Here is a 23,515-nt window from a genome sequence, read left to right as displayed (position 1 = left end):
ACCCTCAATCATCAGAACCTCCCAACCTACACCAGTTCTAAACATAGCCAGAACTTTCATTCCTCCCTCTATACCTGCACAAACTCACCAAAGCACTTCTTCTTCTTCATCCTCTGAACCTGAATCACCTCCCTACGTTACTGTTTCCTCTGACCCTGAACCTTCTGATCCTGACTCTCCAACAATAGCCACTCTATATGCTCATAGACTTGCTTCACAACAACCACAAACCACAGAACCTGAAACAACTTCACTTCCACCACAACAAACAACCACCATACCCTCTGAAACTCAACCCTCTGACATTCAACCATCTGATCCCCACACCTCTGATATCACCCCACCAATCCTTCCCGCTGTCCCAGAACCAGAATCTGAACCTTTAGATTTAAACCCACTTTATGCTTCATCCCCCAGTCTTCAACCAGAAGCAGAATCTGAACTCCAACCTGAGTCAGAATCTGAACCTCAAACCTTGAATCTCAGCCCTCCACCTCATACCTCTGAACCAGAACCTGAACCAGAGCTTTCTAAACCTACCCTTAAGGAAGCCATCTTTATGATTGCAGAGGCTTCAGCTCAAAAGGTTGATTCTCTGGTCATTAACTCTGAAATCAATGATGATCCTGAATCTGTAAGGACACACTGGAACAGAGTCATTGGCTGGATGACATCTGAGTCCTTTAGGCTGAAGAGCATATCTGAACAAGTCAGAAATGACTACATCAGAAATGCTGAGGAAAGACTCCAGGAGAGACTTGCTAGAGAGGCTGAAGCCAGAAGGCTTGAGGAAGAAAGGTTGGCTAAGGAAGCTGAAGAAGAAGCAAAAAGACTAGAGGAAGAAAGACTGGCAAAAGAAGCAGAAATCCTAAGGCAACAAGAAGCTGAAGCTAAGGCTCTGGCAGATGCAGAAGCTCAAGCTGCTGCAGAAGCTGAAGCCCAGCAGGCTCTGACTCAGGGGGAGTCTTCAACTGCTGTTCCCATGATCCTTCAGACTCTGAAGGACCTTAAGGAAGATCAGAACATCCTCCGAGACAGAATGGACAAGCAAGATACGGTCAATGAGAACATCCAGAAGATGCTTGCCATGATCTTGCAGAAATTGCCTCAGAACCCTTAGGCACTTAGGTTTTTATGTTTTGCTTGCCTTTTGTTGTTTTTGCTTCTGTCTTCTTTTTGGATCTGATGTTTTGTTCTTGATCTTTTTAAATCTGATGTTTTGTGTTTCTATTTTTAATGAAATGTTTTTCTCCTTAACTCAGTTTTTATTACTATGTCTTTTTGATTCTGACAAAAAGGGGGAGAAATCATTAAATAGCGCTGATGAAAATTGTCTAAAAACCTTAAGCACTCTGCAACAATTGTAGAAATAGCTCTGATAAAAATAGCTCTGATTAAATAGCTCTAACATTAATTTTAAGAAATTGCAGAAAGTTTTCAGAAATCTCATTACTTGGAAAGCTCTGGTAAGAACTTCTGAACTCCCTAGCACTAACTCAGGGGGAGCTTCTGTCTATCTGATCTTATTTATTTCATGTTTCATCTGCTATTTTAAGTTGTTTTGTCATCATCAAAAAGGGGGAGATTGTAAGAACAAAAATTGTTCTACAACAGATTCCTTGATTTTGATGATAACAAAGGATGAAACCAAAAATGGCACCCTAACGAAAAGTTTCTAAGTGTGCAGGGTTCTAAAGAAAGAAGTAATAAATCTGATGATGTCATCAGATGCACAACAAGATCAGATACAAATTCTCAAGTATCAGAAGCATCTGAAGTGGAATCTCGTTCAAGAAAGTCTGACTCTGGACAAAACTGCAAAGTATCAGAAGCATCTGAACATGAAGTAAAGTCTAGAAGCTCTGATTCTGGAGAAACGTTATCAGCGCCATCTGAACTCTCAAGAGATCAACATCAGAAGCAAGATTCCAAGATTCTCCAGAAACACAAATACTCTGATTATGGATTTGCTAATCATGAAGAAGTAACGTTCAAGTCAAGTAAAGATTTTCAAATAGATTTCCTAAACAGAGAAAGAGACGTTAATCTCCACTTCCAAGAGAGAAGATACTACTTGTGGTAAGTAGTCACTTCAAAGATGAAAAGTTAAACTGCAGAAGCTATTTAAGTGATGGAGTAAACTCAGTTTAATATCCACCAGATTCAACTCTACTCCAACTCATATATAAATAGAGATGCAATCAACATTCAGTAATAAGAAATCAACTAGCCAAAACTATACTGAATTATTTCACGCTCAAGAAAATCATCTTTGCTCTCAAAGAATTTCACTAAGCTTTTGCTTATTAAGTGAAAAATCTGTTCTTAAGTTTGTAATACTTGCTTTCTTAGAAGCACTCTAGATTTCATATCTTGTATATTTTATTTGTTTGATTTCCTCAAGTGACTTTGTGTAGTCTGTAGACTTGAGAAGACTAAGAGATTTTCTTCTCTCTTAGGTGTTGTTTATAATCTTTCAAGATTAGTGGATTAAGTCCTTGTTGAAGGCGAAATCACCTTGGCCGGGTGGACTGGAGTAGCTTTGTGTTATAAGCGAACCAGTATAAAATCATTGTGTGATTTTCATTTTGGAAAAGCGCTTATTTTTCAAACAATTCAAACCCCCCCTTTCTTGTTTTTCTCACCTTCAAAATTCTCCATAGGTTTTGGTGAATTTACAACATCTGGTATCTAGAGCATTGACTATGCGATTTGTGGAAAGAAAAATATGATGGCGTTGAATCATCCGAATGGACATTTTCTAGCGAGTCTCCTAATTCTGAAGAATCAGAATTATGAGAATTGGTGTAAACAAATGAAGGCTGTTTTATGTTGTCAAAATCTTTAGGGTCTTGCGGAGGAGGGAGTAATGTTGCTCATAGAAAATACAACAGATGAAGAAAAAATGTATTAAGAGTCTGTTCTAACTCTTTTTCAAAAATATTAAGTGATTTCAGAAAAAATATTGTATTTCAAAAATTATTTTTATGAACAGCTATTTGAAATAGTTTCAAAATTAAGTAATTTTTTAAAATTTTGATATTTACATTTTTTTAAATAAAATAAATAAAATAATATTTTAATAATAACTACTTAAACCAAATTTTCATTTAAAATTTATATGAAAAAAATATTATAATCTTTTTTTACACAAAATTATATTACATTTTTAAAAAAGACAAATAAAACGGATTCAATATACAAAAATAATATATATATATATATATATATATATATATATATATATATATATATATATATATATATATATATATATATATATATATATATATATATATATATATATTAACACTCAAAATTGTGTTTAAAAAATGATTGTTTTGTTATTTAAGATGTATTAATATATTCTTGAAATTTGTGTAAGTGTATGATATCAAAAGTATGAGAAAGATAAAGACGTTTGTACATTGATATACTATGTCAAATATAATGTTTAAAATTTAGTCTTTAATATCATAGCTCTATATAAAATTGAGACATTCAGCATAAACGAGTAAAATTAAAATATAACAATTTTGTGATGACCTAACAAATTTTAAAATTATTGAACGCATATTTGAAACAACTATTAATTTTATAAATTATAATAACATTATAATTTATTAAATCTCTAAACAGTAATTTTCATCAAAATTACCATGATCTACTGTGATTGTGACAAATCAAATCACTCTCAATCTAAACAAAACTAAAAATTGCAAAATTGTGAATCCACTTTTGTGCTAGTGGTGAGCAGTCGAATTCTGATTTAAAAATGGCATCAATTTGGTGGTCACACAATATCTATTCATGTTCAAATCGCTTGGCTAACCATAGCCAAACTCCAATCTCCCTCTTGTTTTACTTTCACCATTACCATTCATTTCCATCAAAATACATACCATATTCCCCAACCATATCCACACAATAATATCCATTGGAACCTACAACAAAGTTAGTTCTTTAGCACACCCCAACCACAACCAAAACCAACCAATACTCATCTAATAATTTTGTCATATGACTTATTTGCTTCAACTTCATGCTCTCATTATCAGAACTCATCATAACCCTCACTCAAAACCTTGCACTTTCTCTTTGGTTATTGTCTCTTGTAAGCTCTCTCATCTCCTAACTACCTTTTCAAATATAAATTGCAATATTTATTAAATGTTTTTTTTTGCCCTAATGCTTCCTATCTATGAGATGTTATATTCAACACTATTAATTTTGATCGCAGCGATTCATAGTTCAATCTTTTAATTATATTAGAATATGTGGATGGACGTAAAGTGTGTTAGATGACAAACATTATTTTATATAAATTATTTTAAATTTTATGTACGAGAGTTTAGAATTTTTTCAATAATATTTTTAAAAATTATTATATATTTAATGTATATGTTATAAATTATTTTATTTCGAGACAAACAAAATTTTGAAAAGAGTATTATAATTAGAGATAGGTGGATTAATATTTTTATTTTGTCAAAAAAAATGTGAACTTTGAGAAATTGGCCTTGGCGTGATGGAAAAGGTAATTTAAATAATAATTTTTCTTGTGAGCATAATTTTAATATTGGCCATTGTTCAAAAAGTTAAAATAGTTGGAGCGAGACATAGTCAACAAAATATTAATTTATTAACTTCTTGGTTCCTAGTGGTGTCAACTTTGTGCTAGATATTTGTGTCCTTCCTCTTTCTTTTTCTTTTTCTTTTTCTTTTTCTTAAATCTCATCTTAGAAAGCAAAGTGTTAAATAAAAACAAACAAACAAAAAAATCTCATTTTTCTTAAACGTGTTTACTCCACATGAAATGATATGTGTGAATCCCACTATCCCAACATTTTAGCAAACATTTATAGTTTATCTTGCTAATACCATATTTAGCAAATGCTAATAGGTTCTTGCTTTTTAGTTGACTTAATTTTATTGGCCACTCTTGCATTTTTTTTATAAAAAAAAATAATTATTTGATGTATTTATTATATATAACTTAGAAGACAAGAACATTCAGTCATTCAATAAAAAATGTTCTAAGTGGAGAAACAATTAATTAAGTAATGGCTAGTGCAAGTTAATAGTTTATAATTAGACACGTTAGTTGGTGTTGATTGATTGAAAGATACCACCACTCACTAATTAGTGCTCTACTTGAGGGGTGATTCTTCTTTCTTCTTTCTTTAAAGAAGCTTTAATACATAAAATAATCTAATTTTATATTAATTAAGTCAAACTCTTGCAACAGAAATAGGGGAAATGGTTTTGCAGTAGCGGTTTTCTTCTTCTAATTCATACAACCCATGTGTAATATTTTGTCCCTTAGAGTTTGGATGCATAGGTTAAAAGATACTAGTCATTCTAATCTTATTTATAAGAAAAAGTTTATTTTTAAATTGATGGAATAATTAATGTATTTAGATAAAATATAGATTAAATATATTAGTTATTGAATGAATTTAAAAAATAAAAAAATATATATAAACAAAATTAGAGGTAGTATTAAATTTAGATCACTTTTGTTCAACTATGAAACTAGAATTGATGAGAGAATCGGTGATCGCGGTGGATCTAACAGTTGTGGAGGAGAATGAATTGACATGCAAGATTAGCATCCTAGTATGGGTAGAAGAAGAGTGAATGAAATTTGAATTTGAAAATATGAACTTGAAATTCTTTGTGCGTGTCTTTTATATAATTGAACGGTTATAACAACATATTATTCTCTAGACGTGGGATGTGGGGAGTCGTTGGATGTATCTTGGACCTGGATTACATGTACTCTTTTGTAGTGTAGTTCATATGTATTGTGAGTGATCCTAACGAACCATTACTTCCTTCGGATGGTCGGTCGATGGCCATTCTGGTCGATCCGGAATAGTTGCCCCAAACCCTTGTCTTTGTATGACAATATAAGGGTTTGCAGCATTCACCTCATCTGTCGATTACTCTTTTAGCTTAAATGGAAAACTAAGAGAAGACATTATTGTGGGAATTCACACCTTTATTGTGCCTCGTGCTTCAAAATTCTTTTCGTATGTACCATTATAATGAGCTTCGAAAACTGAAACATTTGAGTGTCTCACTGAGATTATCTTGAGCGATGATAAGTTTATCCCTTTTTGTAAGTCAACGTACGATTCTCAAAGAGTCAATTTCACATTTCTTTTAGATGTTTTGTTTACTTCATTGTTGCTTGCTTTTTCTTTAATGTTTTCCTTTCCGTGCCCGAAGAAGGTAGTGCTCATCATAAGTCAAAAATCAAAAGAAGATAATTATGCCTCCTGGGTTGACCATGTCTCTTCAATAATTGTTTAAGTCTTCACTCGAGAGGGTAGTCTTGACGGAGCCTTCTTGGAAGTTGGCTCGTCTTCGAATTGGGATGTCTTGACCCTAGTGAAAATGAGAGAATTTGTAACGAGTATGGTGAATGTGTCATCCCTCTCTACGAGTGTCTCTTCTCAATCTTGCGTCTTTGATTACCCTTCAACAACTTTGAAATAGAAGTTATGGATCATTTGATGGTTGCATCGTCGCAGTTGCACTCTGTGAGTTGGGTGTATGTGAAAGTCTTCTAGTATTGATGTGAATATTTAAATGGGGAAACTCTTTCTATCCATTTTCTTCCATCTCTTCAATGTTCAATGTAGTTCTGTTACTAAGGCGTGGGGCCATGGTCTGATTAATTTGGTTATACTGTTTATAGTTTCAGGGCTTTTTCAGAAATCTTGAAGCATTTTGAAAATTGATTTTTCCTAGTCGCCCCTCTCCGCCTAGAGGCTCGTGCAATGGTATGCATCATAGGGAACAGGGTGAGAGGCAGGTGTACCATCCTGTATTCCTAAGTAGTTGAACAAGGGTCATTTCCTGATGGGGAATGGATTGTACGTCTACAAGGAGGACGATCTATCTCAAGAGGATACGTATCTGAACAAACGCCTGATGGGTTTTGTTAAAGAGTTGGGTGACCTTGGAGGTGTTACTTCTCAAAATGAAGCTTCACTAAAGCGCCTGAAATGACTTATCGAAACCCGTCAGTTGATGGATGTACGTACTAAGGAGGAGATGAAGGTCATTTTTTGTGAGTTTTTAGATGTACTTTTACCCTCTCATTATTTCATTTATTTACAATGTGCTTACTTTAGTAATCATTATCTACAGATTCAATGAAAAATGAAAAGGCGCTTTGTCTCTTAAGATGGGGAATCTGGCCAACTCAGATTGTAGTGGGCCTTTCAAATATTTTGATGGGTGCAACGAGGAAGGAGAAATCTTTAGGTTTTGATCTGGCTACTTTATTTTCTACTTAGGCTTCCCTTTCCGTGGTTTAGAGAGATCTAGAAAGTCCAGCATCTCGAGAATGCATCCTTGGCTCAAAGTTTAACTGTGTCATTTGTTGCTAGTATCACGAATGTTTCAGAGTCCTTTGAGAATGCTTTGCAGCAAGTGAAACATTTTCATCACCCATTGTGTGTTTCAAGGGAGAAAATTCGGTTGGACCAGATGCTCAAACATGGGAAGATTGTCTCCTTTTGGGATTATAACACTTTTTGTGTCGCATTATGCAATAAAGTATAATTAAAATGAAATAGATGTGGTATTGTTTTTACCTGTTTAAGGTATACATGTTTGATCATGAGTTCATTGATTTGGGCTCTGTGTGAACTTTTGAGATTTTCCCTTGAAGTTTATTAGACGTCTCTGGGGTCGTGCTCGAACAAAGGTCGGTACCCCTTCCCCCATCACTAGATGAAAACCTACTTTGAGGTCGACGCGTGGCTAACCCACTACGGTATATGGAGTAACTAGCTACTAGAGATGGCAGGTTGTTATTGTCATTTTAGTGGTTTTTCCATTTTGTTTGCGACATCACCTTTGAGTCTTTGTGTTGGGGCTTCGATCCCTTTAGTCGTACCCTAGACTCATGGTTACCTTACATGATCACAAAATAAATAGATATTTCAAAGTTTGCAATTCTTTCATTAACAATTGGGAATTCATCTTACATTTGTTAGAAATTTGATTGTATAAAAAAACAACACCAAATGCAAATTTGAAAAGATGGACTAGTCGCTGCTTATTCTCCATGTTAGCCATCTCCTCGAATTAGCCACTTTTGGGAGGTCAGATGTTCATGCTCATGAACTAACTGATAAGATATGCTACATTGATTTCCATGGCATTGCTCTCTCTTTGGTCCTACTAGAGTGGTTGTTATATCATTTTGGCTCCTTCAAGATCAACATTGATTATGGTCAATTCACAATGAGGGTTGTGAAATTTGAGCTTGAGGTGGACTGGAGAGGCCACAACGTCCAGGGTGGTGTTCGCATATGGTTTTCGCGCGAACAATCTCTAGCCTTCTATTGAGGTTTACTTGCAGGATCAACTACAAAATCCTAGACTAAGTGTTAAGTTTATGGGATGTTTTGTTTGAGTTTTTGGATTAAGAAAAGGTAGACAGGAAATGCTTGTAAAAGGTGCAATTAAAATAGATGAATGAAAGACAAGATAAACCGTAAATGAAAAAGCAGATAAAAAGACTTGGTAATTTAATTTGCTTGAAGGTAAATGTGGACGCAAGTATACATTTTTGTAGGAATGAACTATTTTCTCTAAACGCTTGATACTTTGAGTGTTTTCCCTCTACAATATTACAAATGCGACCTTTCAAAACTAACAATGAACTTGCTTAAATAAGAAATAAAATCAACTGCTATTTCACTCTTGATGATTAATAGCTTGACATGTGTATGCCCACTTCCTTTATAACTTCCCATGTTCTTGCTATTTTCAAATCTTACCCGCGTAAACTCTCCTTTGCTAAGAATTTGACCTGCACATTTTCTATCTGTCGAACCTATTTTGAATTGGCTTGTGTTCCATGTCCATCTTGTATGTCGAACCCCTTCGACCATGTTCACTCTTCTCGATGCTTCGTTTTGTGATTTCGTACTTCTTGCTTCGATTTTCCTCTTTTGCATAGTCGAAATTTGTTGGCTAACAAATTGCCCTCCTAAAAGGCCAATTTCGACTGAGAAACGTTTCGACTGAGAAACTTGACGTTTTGTCTTTCCCAATTTCGACTGGGTGTCTAATCTTTGCTGACATCATACACAGTGACGACACCTTTCTGCACCATGATTTCCAAAGGGAAATGCCATCATTTGTAGCTACTTCTTAGGTCATGGGTTTTCAACCACCTTTACTAAGTTTCGCATTACCGCTGAATCGTAATAGTTGTCATCAATATTGATTGACTCTTGGTTGTCATTGTATTTGCTTATAAATACCATTCTTCCACATTTTTCTATTTTCCTTTCTTCTTCTCCGTATCCACACTTTTCTGCAACTCTCAGAACATATACTTTCCTCATTCCCCTTCTTTCTTACATTGTAGTGACTTCTTCTGCTAACATTGCGGATACAGTTACATACGATATTGGTAACAATCCCATCATTTTCAACCTCGCTGGAAAAGAAGGCTTAAACATTGTTCCTCAACCACCTTCAAATGATCCATCCAAGGTGGAAACTTGGCAACGGAAAATGCTCAGTCCCTTCATGGTAGCTGAGAAACTTTTCTCCTTCCATGGGCCACTCCTAGACGAAAGAACGTAACCCAAAAAGGTTCAAAAAGTTTTTCCTTGCTTCACCCTTGTTGTTCCTGGTGCTTTCGAGAATGATGGAATCATCGATCTCAAGTTCATGGACCCAAAAGCTAGAGTTTTTAGGTCGATGCCTACTCCTGGAAACAAAGAATACCTAGCCTGGCTCGACAGGGTGCAAAATAAACGTCAAGCCCAATGGAAGACAGTTGGCATCTTCGATGCCATCCAAATCTCAGGGCATTCCCATAGGTCAAATCCTTGCATGTTGCTTTCTTCGCTCTATTTTTGGGAAGGTTCGACTAACACCTTTCCCTTCCCCGTGGGATGCTGACGCCCACTCTTTTCGACGTGGAAACCATCACTAGTCTTTCACCTTTGGGCGAAACCTTTGACCCAACTCATTCGACCAAGAACAAATTTTCTTTCAAACATCCAAGTCTCAAATTTTTATATTGTTGATCATCATGTCAAAGACTCTGACGAAGTTTCTAACGAGAAGCGTATTGCCATTCTCACTCTGTGACTTTCTTACTACTTTTTTTGTCCCGGCTCTCTATAGATAGTCAAGAGTTTCATTCCTTTAGCGATTCAACTACACGAGGGTCGACAAGTTTCATTGGGTAAACTTTTGTTGGCGTCCCTTTATCATTCCTTGGGACTTGCCTCCTTGAAGTTGAAACTGCATCATTCCATTTCTAAGGCTTTGAACCTGCCGGGCCTTCTGTGGTTGCTACAACATTGGCTAAACGCCACTTTTGAATATAAACTGGGTTACCTGGTGTCGGAGCAAATTATGTGTTTGATGCAGGAACGCCCGATCGAATGTGTCTGACTGGCCTTGACTACTTGTCAAGAGATTCCCAATATTTTCATTTCAGGCTTGGCTCCTTTTGCGGATCGAAACTTTGGTCTGACATGGTTTACGAATCTCGTTCCTGGCTTCTTTCCACAAGTTGTTGCAGATTCAAACGTTGTGTTGAGAGCATTTCTGACTCCCACAATGTTGTCCTTCATGATCAAGATTGATACGAAAGGGTGTCGGTTCATGAATTACCAACCCAACCTGGTGGCTCGACAATTCGGTCTAAGCCAAATGCTGCCAAAATCTTTGGTGTCTCATTCTTCCGACATCGTGTGGGATAGTCAACAATTGAACACCGACGACCATGTGGCTTGCCTAAAGTTCCACAAGAAAACTCAACAACTTGAACTTCCTGTATTCAAATTCCAACATTCCTTCTTTACCACCGAAGACTTTGACAAGTGGTGGAATGTATATATACTTCTCCAGCTCAATGTTTTTGCAGAAACTAGTTGATGCCTTTTCCGCCTTAGCTGGCGAACCATCGACTAAAAAACCCAATCCAACTGATCCTACTGAGGATGCCTGAATCGTTGACAATGTTGAGACTCCTCCTAAAAAGGTAACCACTGTTTTCCTGGATTTTCCTTTATTCGTTAGGAAAACAAACTGTCTATTTTGTGAATTTGCTTTCTAGGGTCAGAAACGTGTCCCAACTCCATTAGCCCCAAATAAGCCCCTTAAAAAACCAAAAGCATCAGTTGCTAAAGGTGAGGGTTTTGATACCAGCATGCATTCTCACATCCTACCTTCTTCGACGGTTCCACCCTAGACTCCAATCATCCCTCTTAAAAAGAAGAAAAAGGTTCCAACCAAAAAAAACGGCTAAGAAAACTGTTTCTTCGAGCGTTGCAAGGACTTCTACTCTAGACAGCCTCTCTAAGATTTTTAAATTTATTGGTCATGAAAGGCCTACTACAACTTCTCCTCTCAGACCTCCAACTCCTAAGGTATTAGACACTTCTCCTTATCTATTTTTTATGGAATTATCCCTTGACACTAATTATGCGTTCTTTCCTTAGGGTTCTCCAACTAAGTCGACTTGTATTGTAAATGCTGATGATGCAGTCGTAGTCATGGATCTGACGGAGACTACTAATCCCTTGAGCCCTCAAAGGCAAGATGAGTTTCAAAACATATCGATTGAAGGCAATCAAGATCCTGACATGCATCACATTCAAGGTTCTTTAACTACTAATGGTGGTGAGACCCATTCGACTGATAATGGAAAATCGAATCCCCCAACCTTTGAGAAAAGTGCTCCTTGTGGAAGACAAAAGTTCCAATAGTAATCTTACTCCGAAGAAGATTCTATCTATGAAGCATCAGAATCCATCAAAGACTTTGAGAAAATTGCAGAAGCTACACCAAGCATCGACTGATGTTCAACCCTCTTGCTCGACGGCCATGCCTATTTCAAAAATGGATGCTTCTATTTTTCTCAAACTCAAACAACTGAAAACATATTTGTTTAAGCGTGAAATTTTGGTCGTCGCCACAGAGGAAGAGGCCTTGGGGGTCGGCGTCCGCAAGATGCTTGACGAGCTTTCTCGACACAAACTTCCTGCTTCTATGGCCAAGTACCTAATTGAATTTGAAGCCTTATTCACTCAACTTGTCAAAGACCTTACTCTTCGTCAGCACTCTGGCTTTCAAATTAAAATGAAACTCAATGAGATGAGACGAGAATGGGACTTCAGTGAAATTTGTGAGAGGAAACTCAATGATTTTGAGGCCAAGAAGCAAGAATGTTTCAACAAGCAGCAAACCTTTGATCAACAAATCTCAAACTATCAGGCTCAAATGGCCGAACTCGTCAAGAAAATTGCTGAAGTTGAGAAACAAAAATCCTCCTTGGATTCAACTAAGACTCTGTCGGCTCAAGATGTTATTGATCAGGAAGTTTTCAAAGGAATTGCATATGGTGAGAAGACCCTTGAAATTAAAGAAAGGATTGGCCAACTGCAGGAGAAGAGGGACCTCATCGACATCAAGATTGATCATGAGAAGACCCTTTTTGAAGACTTTAAGTCTAGATTTCCTGCCTAATGTATTTCCTTGTCGAGAAAATGTAACTCCGCTTGGAGATTTTGTATGCCATCTTGGCTTTTTCCATTTTGGATTTGATAATTAATGATAAGTTTTGTTACCTTTTTATTTGAATCTCTTGGAGCATAGGTTTATATTTTTAAAAATATTTCCCATTTACCCTTAAGAATCGTCGATCAATACCCAACTCTTGAATTTCATAGGCATTATTTGTAAACGTTTGGATTACTTGAAGTGGTCCCTCCCAATTTGGTGACCATTTTCCTAAAGTTTGATCTCTTCGATCCATAGGTAAGATCACCTTCCAAATGTAATCATTTATTGCAAAGGTTTTTATCTTAACCTATTTATTATACGCTTTATCCACACACGTTTTTTATCATAACAACATGTCTATTGCAGGCCACCTTTCTTTGTGTAAATCAGTCATTTTGTCGAACATCAGTCTCCAATATTGCTCTGATGAAATGTCATTTTTCCGCTGCACCCTAACTGATTGTAAACAGATTTCTGCTGGCAACACGACATCATGCCCAAATGTCAAACAAAAGGGCGTTGAATTGGTTGCCTCCTTTAGGGATGTTCGACAAGCCCATAAATTTGATATAATGTTTTATGCCAATTCTTAGGTTTCTTGGCAATTTTTTTTATTAGCCCAATTATTACTTTATTGGATGCATCGACTTGGCTATTTGCTTGGGCATATTAAGGTGTGGAAGTAACCAACTTGAATCTTGTTTCAGCAGCAAACTCTTGCATCTTTTGATCAACGAAAATTGAACCTTAATCAGTAGTAATGATTTTAGGAATTCCAAACCTATACACAATATGTTTTTTAACGAATTTGATCACAACCTATTTATCCACTTTTATCAAAGGGATAACTTTTATCCATTTTTTGAAATAGTCTATACCTACCAGGATAAATTTTTGTTGTTTCGACGGGGCTGGTTGAATCTCACCGATGACATATAACGCCCAACCTCGAAAGGGCCAGGGCTTGATGATTGCATGCAACTCGCTGGATGGCACATGTTGAATGCTTACATGTATCTAACATTCTTGACACCCTTTGGCAAAGTCAATACAGTCTTTTAACACACTTGTCCAGTAAACACCTTATCGAAATAATAACCATTTCATTTTATGGCCAGCTTGGTGAGCTCCACATATTCCACTGTGTACCTCAAACATTGCCAAGTATTCTTCTGTATCCCTAAGACACTTGAGTAACACTCCTTATGGAGTCTTTTTCAATAACTCATTTCCCAAACATACATAGCTTAATACTCTATACTTGATTTTCCTATCAGTGTTTCCAACTGAATTTTCTAAGTGCTTCACGATTGGTTTTCTCCAATATGAGTGCCAAATTATCAATGGCAAAAACTTCATGTCTTTCAAATTTTTCAATTTTTTTACTTAAGAAATCCGCCCCCCAGTTTTTGGGATTGCTATTTTGAGTGACGGCGAGACGTTCGACACCATCTTTTCTTTCATCTCAATAAAGTCCTTGAGCCTGTCTTTCTACACTTTATACCCAGATGCAATTTGTGTTGAATAATTAGCTTCTTGATTCTCTATTCTAGGCACATGTGTGATGATGACAACCTCAAAGCACTCTAATAGGCGTTTGCCATTGCGAAATACATCACCAGATTTTCTTTAATGCACTTATATTCTCGTGCGATTTGTTTGATCACTAGCTCAGAATCACCTTTTATATCGACCTTCTTGGCTCCTAAATCCCTCCAGATTTTGAGGCTATTGATTAGGGATTCGTATTCTACTGCATTATTGGAACAATTTTCGTCGAATTTACATTTGAACTTCGTCAGAATGCCTTGTGGGGATAATATTAAGATCCCAATACCTGTTTAATTTTTTTTACTTGACCCGTCAAAGTATAACTTCCATGGTTCGTGTCGACCATGTTTAGTGATGGTTCGACTATTGCATGTACACCAATTTTAATGGATTCATTCTTAATCCATGTTTTCTCATCCTCTCAAATGAGCGTCGAAGATGGTTCAAATGACCATTTTCTGATGAAGACTTTATCACAATATCATCAATGTATACCTGCATAATTATTTTCAATAAAATCATGGAATATGGCATTCATGGCTCTTTCATAGGTTGCTCCAGCGTTTTTTAAACCAAACGACATCACAACTCATTCGTATTTTCCCAAAACTCAGAGGAATCTAAACATCATCTTGGGAACATTATCTTCTACCATGAGAATCTGATTATAGCCAGAATAACCATCAAGCATACTCAAGTATTCAAAATTTACGGCTGAATCGACTAGCATTTCTGCCACTGACATCGAATACTCATCTTTTGGAGTTACATTGTTTAAGTCTCTAAAATCTATATAGACTCTAAGTGTTCCATTTTTCTTCAATGTGATTTCTGGAGAAAACAATCGAGGATGCTACTTTACTAGTTATTGATAACATGAAATAATATCACATTTTTGGACTCGATTTAATTAAATTATATTATTATTCACTTCAATTTATTTCATTTTATTCGATATTACTTGGTATTTTTCCTTTTATCTGTCTCAGGTAATTTATTTGAAGCATAAGTGAAAAAGGAAGAAAAGGAGGTGCAAAAAGAAATGAAGAGAAGCAATTTCACCAAACCAAAGCCCAGCCCAAAAGTACTGGCGCTGAGCCCGTGACGAGCGCCACACAAGGTGTGACGAGCGTCATGCCCTGTTGCCTTGTGTTACGAGCGCAACACATGGTGTGACGGACGTCACACCACTCTCCTATATTTTTGGCTTCAGAAGCGCAACAGAGGCACGTTGAAGCCTATTGTTACGCTTGACCCTTGGAAACGTGAAGACCACTTTTACCGAAAGGACTTTTGGAAACCGTTACAAATTGGGATAATATAAATAGAGCCAAGGAGCAAACCCTGCAGCTCTCTCTTCTTCGTGCCTTTTTCTCTTCCAGCCGTGCAAGCATACTTTACAGCATTACCTTTTTACAGTTTTTACTTTTCTTTGCAATTTCTATTTTCTTTTCCAGTCAATCTTTCAGCACTTAATTAATTTTTCACACAATAGTTTCTACACCGGAAACTATTGTGTATCTTTTGCTGAATCTAACCTTACGTTAGATCCTAGATTTTTATTCCTTCGTTTTATTTTCCTGTCCTATTGAAGAATTCAAGAACAAATCCAACTGGTCTGTGGTGGAGTGTTCAAGACTGCTATTAATTACTCAGGTTCTTTAATTATTGTTTGAATTTATATATGCCCTGCTTTATTGTTCATTTACATTGTTTGCCTGAGATGTTTCTATTTAAACATGATGATTGTTTAGATCTGTTTAGCATGTCTGGCTAATTTATTTAGGTATCGGTATGTAAAGTAAGCGGAATGAAGGAATCAAAACTAAGTTGGTTTAATTACGTTTAAAAATAAAATCACTCTTTTTATGGTCTCAATTTACAGGTTTAATACCAAGGTTTTTGTACGAGAGTAAAAGACTAAAGAAGTTAAAATCAATAGAACGAGAGTTTGAGTTTTTAACTAGACAGTGTAAATTGGACATTAATTCTAGATCAGGGCGAAAGCAATTTTTAGAGTTTATTAAATTCTAATCTTTTTCAAAAAGTATTTTTAAAAGTTAAATGTGAGGACGAGAGTTAAGCATTTGAGTTTAATTATATAATCTAAGTCAACAGAGCGAGAGTTTGAGACGAGGGCGTTTAAACGGTTATTATTTTAATAAAAAGAGTTTCTATAGATTCTATTGTTTTCAAAAAGTGATTTTGGACTTAACTAATAAGTGACAGCTACGTTAATATAAAGTCATAGTCTATTCAACAGAGCGAGAGTTTGAGAAAAGGCTTTTAATCAATAGTGTCTACTGAAAAGATTTATTTTAAAACCAAGAAACCAACGAAGATTTGATTCCCTAACTACGACGAACTACATACCGATATCCGCTTAATTGATATTTAGTTTAGATCTTATTTTAGTTTTAACTTTTCCCCCGAAACAATCAAAATATCATCCGCCTTAGCTTTACGAAGTAACCTTAGAAAACGGTATATCGATTCATAAGTCCCTGTGGGATCGATATCTTTTAAAACTACGCGATAGAACTGTGCACTTGCAGTTAGTACCCCATTCGACTCATAAAGTCGCGATCAAGTTTTTGGCGCCGTTGCCGGGGACTTTTATTTAGTCGATATCGCAACTCTTCGGTTACGCTGTAGAGACTAAGGTTTTTATTTTTATTTCTTCTTTTTATTCGTTGATTTGTATGCCACACACTCGCTCACAAGACGAGCCGTTTTACTTACGAATCAACGACATCGAACTATATCTCCGAGTCTTACGACGAATTCGGGAATATCGTGCTGCAAACAATCTCCCTCCTATTGAAGTGCCCGACCTCAAAAATCTTCTTCCTTCACCAATACCCGAGATGGCAGAACCAGCTCGTGCTCTTCGAGATTACGCCGCTCCATCGCAAGATGAGCCGCATTCGAGTATTGCTCCACCCGCAATCGAAGCAAACAACTTCGAACTTAAACCTTCTCTGTTGCAGGCAGTGCAACAGAATCAATTCTCTGGAAATCCTACCGAGGATCCAAACCTTCATTTATCCGTATTTGTCCAATACGCTGATACCGTTAAAGCTAATGGTGTCACTTCAGAGGCAATTCGACTTCGCCTTTTTCCTTTCTCGTTGAGAGATAAAGCTAGAAGATGGCTTCAGTCTCTTCCTTCCAACTCAGTTACCACATGGAACGAGTTGAAGAAAGTCTTCCTTGCCCGATATTTTCCTCCGAGCAAAACAGATATGTTGAGAGCCCAGATAAATGGATTTAAACAGAAAGATAACGAGTCTCTTTTCGAAGCATAGGAAAGATACAAAGACATGATGAGACTTTGTCCACACCATGGTTTAGAGGACTGGTTAGTAATTCATACCTTCTATAATGGTCTCTTGTACAACACAAGGTTAACAATAGACGCCGCAGCAGGTGGTGCACTTATGGATAAATCTTATGCCGATGCTTATCAACTTATCGAAAGCATGGCTCAAAATCATTATCAATGGGGAAGCGACCGAGCAATGGTGGAGAAACCTCAAACGAAAAGTGGCATGTACGAGATAAGTAGCCTTGATCATGTTAATGCAAAAGTGGAAGCCCTGGCCCAGAAAATTGAAAGTTTGAATGTATCACCTCCAACCACCGTGGTTGCCGCAACTCAGAATTGCGAAGTCTGTGGAATCCAAGGTCACACTCCTGCTAATTGTCAACTCCTAACCGGAATCCAAGCAGAACAAGTGAATTATGCTCAAGGAAACCCCTACTCGCACACCTATAACTCAAACTGGAAGAATCATCCTAATATTTCATATAAGAGTAATAATGTTTTATATGCACCAGGCCAAGCTCCAAATCAAGCCCCAGCTATACCTCTTGGATATCAAAAGCCGACCCCATCTACACCTAACAATAATGTTCCTAGGAAATCCAACTTAGAGGTCATGATGGAGAACTTTATAGCTTCTCAACAGCAAACCAATAAAGATTTCTTAAACCAGAATATACACACTAGTGAACAAATCAAACAACTAGCAAGTAAAGTAGATGCCTTGGCTACCCATAACAAAATGCTGGAAACAAAAATATCACAAGTAGCTCAACAACAAGCGCCTACTGCTGCCCCAACTGGTACATTTCCTGGACAGCCCCAACCTAACCCGAAAAGCCACGCTCATGCAATCATACTAAGAAGTGGAACGAAAGTGGAAGGACCAGTAGATCCAAGAAATGAAAACCAAAACTCTAAAAAGTCAATTGAGGAAGAAACTACACCTAAGGAAAAGGAAGAGAGTAATAAGGAAACCGTAGAAAAGAAAGAACCTTATGCACCTCCACCACCTTATAAACCACCTATCCCTTACCCTCAAAGGCTTATAAAAACCAATGATGCAAGCCAATTTAAAAAATTTGTTGACCTACTGAAACAGTTAAACGTCACAATTCCATTTACAGAAGCTATTACGCAGATGCCCTCATATGCTAAGTTCTTAAAAGAAATTCTTTCTAATAAAAGGAAACTTGAAGATAGCGAAATTGTTACACTCACTGCTGAATGTAGCGCTATAATCCATAATATGCCTCCTAAACTTAAAGATCCAGGTAGTTTCTCTATACCCTGTCACATAGGAAAATTTGTCATAGATAAAGCCTTATGCGATTTAGGAGCCGGTATTAGTGTTATGCCTTTATCCATATGCAAGAAACTTGAAATGGGAGAATTAAGACCAACTAAAATGTCTGTGCAACTAGCAAATCGTTCTGTTAGATATCCTGTAGGAATTCTTGAAAACGTTCCCGTGCGCATAGGTCAATTCTACATCCCAACCGATTTTATAATTATGGACATTAGAGAAGACGAAGTTACACCCATTATATTGGGAAGACCATCCTTAGCAACTGCCGGTGCGATCATAGACGTAAAACGAGGACGACTCACTTTCGAAGTAGGAGAAGAGAAAATTGAGTTCATTCTTTCCCAATTTTTGAAAGTACCTACAATAGAAGATACATGTTACTTCATGGATATCATCGATGAATGCATAAAAGAAACAGAGTTAGAAAAGGACAAATCGTCTGACTATCTTGTAGAAGACAAACTCAACCAATGTTTAGCAATAACACCGGATCCTACGCAATGCCTTAAGAAACCAACCCTAGACCTGAAAACACTTCCCAAAAATCTGAGATATGAATTCCTAGACTTAGAACTTGAACGACCAGTGATAGTTAATGCAGACCTAGGAAAACTCGAAACCGAAAAACTCCTGCATATCTTAGGAAAATATCCAACCGCACTAGGATACAACATCACCGACCTTAAAGGAATAAGTCCTTCTATTTGTATGCACCACATCATGCTAGAAGAAGACTGTAAAACTTCTAGGGAACATCAGAGGAGACTGAACCCGATCCTGAGTGAGGTAGTGAAGAAGGAAGTAACCAAGTTATTAAAGGCAGGTATCATATATCCTATATCTGATAGCAAATGGGTTAGTCTGGTACATGTGGTACCGAAGAAAGGAGGTATAACAGTTATTGAAAATGAAAAAGGGGAAACTATAACCAAACGAATCGAATCGGGATGGAGAATGTGCATTGACTATAAGAAACTAAACAAAGCAACCCGAAAAGATCATTTCCCTTTACCATTCATTGACCAGATGTTAGAACGATTAGCAAAACATTCTCATTTCTGCTATCTAGACGGTTACTCAGGCTTCTTTCGAATACCAATTCATCCTAATGACCAAGAAAAGACAACATTCACGTGTCCTTTTGGCACTTTCGCTTATCGACGAATGTCGTTTGGCTTGTGCAATGCTCCCGCAACCTTCCAAAGGTGCATGATGGCAATATTCGCCGATTTTCTCGAAAATATCATGGAAGTATTTATGGATGACTTTTCTGTATGCGGGCAAAGCTTTGAAGAATGTCTTGAAAACCTAGAAAGAGTTCTAGAACGATGTGTAAAAGTAAACCTAGTACTTAATTGGGAAAAATGTCACTTTATGGTACAAAAAGGAATTGTTTTAGGACATATCATCTCAAATAGAGGAATTGAAGTAGACAAAGCCAAAATAGAGGTAATCGAAAACCTTCAACCTCCGAAAACTGTGAGAGAAGTACGAAGCTTCTTAGGACATGCCGGTTTTTACCGACGATTCATTAAAGACTTCTCTAAAATAACTAAACCTTTGACCGGACTATTGATGAAGGATGTTGAATTCATCTTCGACAACAAATGTTTAGAAGCATTCCAAACGCTTAAACAAGCATTGATCTCCGCGCCCATAATGCAGACACCAGATTGGAATGAACCATTCGAAATAATGTGTGATGCCAGTGATTACGCCGTGGGCGCTGTTTTAGGACAACGAAAGGATAAAAAGCTTCACGTCATATATTACGCAAGTAGAACTCTAGATGAAGCACAAATGAATTACGCCACAACCGAGAAAGAACTATTAGCAGTAGTGTTTGCACTAGATAAATTTCGTTCTTACTTGGTCGGAGCCAAAATAATCATTTACACCGACCACGCTGCTATCAAGTACCTCTTAACAAAAAAGGATGCTAAACCTAGACTCCTAAGGTGGATCTTGTTGCTACAAGAGTTCGATTTGCAAATCAAAGATAAAAAAGGAACTGAAAATGTAGTAGCAGATCACCTCTCTAGACTTGAAAACCTGGAACCGAAAACAACATCGATCAACGATGATTTCTCGTACGATAAACTTATAGCTACTTTGGAAGAAAATAAAGCTGATAAACAGGTAGAAACCACCTTAGCTTTATGTGTTACACCATGGTACGCTGATCTCGTCAATTATTTAGCTGCCGGAATAGTTCCACCTACTTTATCCTACCAGCAAAAGAAACGATTCTTCTATGACATAAAACACTGTTACTGGGATAACCCTTTACTTTTCAAAAGAGGCCCCGACGGTATTTTCCGTCGGTGTATACCTGAAGAAGAGGTAGAAAATATAATCCAACACTGTCACTCCGCTCCTTATGGTGGACATGCAAGTACATCCAAGACCTGTTCCAAAATCCTACAGGCCGGTTTTTATTGGCCAAATATATGGAAGGATGTGCATGCGGCTATTAAGAAATGTGATAGATGTCAACGCACAGGAAACATATCTAGACGTGACGAGATGCCACAAAAGGGCATTTTGGAAGTAGAGATTTTTGACGTGTGGGGGATAGATTTCATGGGACCTTTTCCATCTTCTTTCGGTAACAAGTACATACTCGTAGCGGTTGACTACGTATCAAAATGGATTGAAGCTATAGCTTCTCCAACAAACGACACACGAGTAGTAACTAGACTCTTTAAGAATATAATATTTCCAAGATTTGGTGTCCCGAGAATAGTAGTCAGTGATGGTGGATCGCATTTCATATCCAAGGTACTCGAAAAACTACTGTTTAAGTATGGCGTAAGGCATAGAGTAGCGACACCTTACCACCCTCAAACTAGTGGGCAAGTGGAAGTGTCTAACAGAGAAATCAAACAAATATTGGAAAAAACAGTCACCACCTCAAGGAAAGACTGGTCATTGAAATTACCAAAAGCTTTATGGGCGTATCGAACTGCTTACAAAACTCCCATAGGGGCAACCCCATTTAAGCTTATTTATGGAAAATCTTGCCACCTCCCGGTAGAATTGGAACATAAGGCCTACTGGGCTATTAAAAATCTAAATTTAAACTATAAGGCCGCCGGTGAAAAGAGAATCCTTGATATAAACGAATTAGAGGAACTCAGACGAGACGCTTACGAAAATGCCAGAATCTACAAAGAAAGAACAAAACAATGGCATGACAAACGCATATAAAGGAAAATCTTCGAACAAGGCGATACAGTCCTGTTATTCAACTCTAGGCTAAAGTTATTCCCGGAAAAACTACGATCTAGATGGTTAGGCCCTTTTCAAATTACTAATGTTTTTCCCAGTGGAGCGGTGGAAATTAAAGGAAAATCCATTGAACCGTTTATCGTAAACGGGCAACGTCTAAAACATTATCATCATACAGAGAACATTGAAGATTCACAAGTCCTGCACTTAGACGTAGTGCCCCCAAATTTTATAGATTATATTTGATAGTTTATTGTCGAGCTTGCGACATTAAACAAAGCGCTTAGTGGGAGACAACCCACAAATATTTATATTTTCATTTCTTACTTAATTATTCTTTTAAATCTTATTTAGTATTCATTCTTAATCTATTTTAATTTTTCTTCTTCTATTCTTTCGGCATTTGGCCAAATCCTGACTAAAACTCTTGTTTTTCCTTTCTCTAGCTAACACTAACCTGATGGGACAAATTGATCATATGGGTATCAAATTCAGAGGGAAAGCTCAGAAACAAAGGTTTGAGGAACTAGCAGAAAGAGAGATGCTACCTAGTTTGTATGCTGATGACTGGGCAATGACTGCCCTTGGACTAAGAGAGAGTGTCTTGTATTTGCTGAGTCAAATAGGGTGGGAAACCACTCCTATCCGTAGACAATTCGTCACTTATCGGAGACTGACTATAGAATTCCTTAGTTCTCTGATCTATCTACCCAGCCATGAAAAAGGAATAAGCAGAGGTTTCATTCAGTTCAGAATGTTCAACATGGAGTATCAATTTAATATTCAAGACTTTACCAACCTTTTAGGTTTCCCTACCTCCCTTGATACATTCACAGTGAGCCAAGAAGAACTTTTTGAATACAGAGAACTTGAACACTTTTGGGGAAGCTTGACTGGAAATGACGATCCCGAGGAACATGAGTTTCTTTCTGGAAACATACATAACCCGGCCTTTCGATATTTCCATAAGATCCTGACCCACACCTTATTTGGGAAGAAGTCAAATAGTACCTTAGTTTCACGTGATGAACTCTTCATCATATTTTGTGCTTCCCAGAACCGTCCAGTAAACGGTGCCACTTTTATGTTGGCAAATTTTGACCGCCTTATCCAAGATGAACGAGCACCAATTCAAATAGGCGGCTTGATAACCATGATTGGTAATGCTATCGGATTACGTCAACCTATGCTTGACTTAAGCCCTTTCTGTGGCATTGCGACTATGAGTACACCCTTCCTCTTCAACACTATGTTTATAGCAAACCTAGGGTCTGAAGAGTTTGAGCTTATAATTAACAACCAAGTTCTTTGCCTATTCACCTTGCCTAGTCCAAGGACTAGTGTTCATAACCGCAATAACTGGCTCTACAATCTGAACGCAACACCCTCTCCTGCTAGATCTACTGAATCCATCCAGGACTATGAGATTTGTGACGACCAGATCCCTTATGCTGAATCTGACCCTCAGACACCATCTGGCTATTATGATATTGATCCTCCTCCTCAACCTGTCCCGACCGAAGAATCGACAATACCCGATC

General features: G+C 37.2%; 1 non-coding gene across 1 annotated transcript; it reads right to left on the bottom strand.

Annotated features, from left to right (window-relative positions):
• Positions 1–17,354: 17,354 nt before the first annotated feature.
• Positions 17,355–17,461, bottom strand: LOC127098765 (small nucleolar RNA R71). Its single transcript, XR_007793464.1, has one exon. It is a non-coding gene; the product is annotated as a small nucleolar RNA R71 (small nucleolar RNA).
• Between the last annotated feature and the right edge of the window lie 6,054 nt (positions 17,462–23,515).

This window comes from Lathyrus oleraceus, chromosome 6 (genome assembly GCF_024323335.1).
Source record: "Lathyrus oleraceus cultivar Zhongwan6 chromosome 6, CAAS_Psat_ZW6_1.0, whole genome shotgun sequence".
Lineage (NCBI taxonomy): Eukaryota > Viridiplantae > Streptophyta > Magnoliopsida > Fabales > Fabaceae > Lathyrus > Lathyrus oleraceus.
Note: the sequence above shows the minus strand (reverse complement) of the source record. Positions and strands in the feature narration are given on the sequence as shown.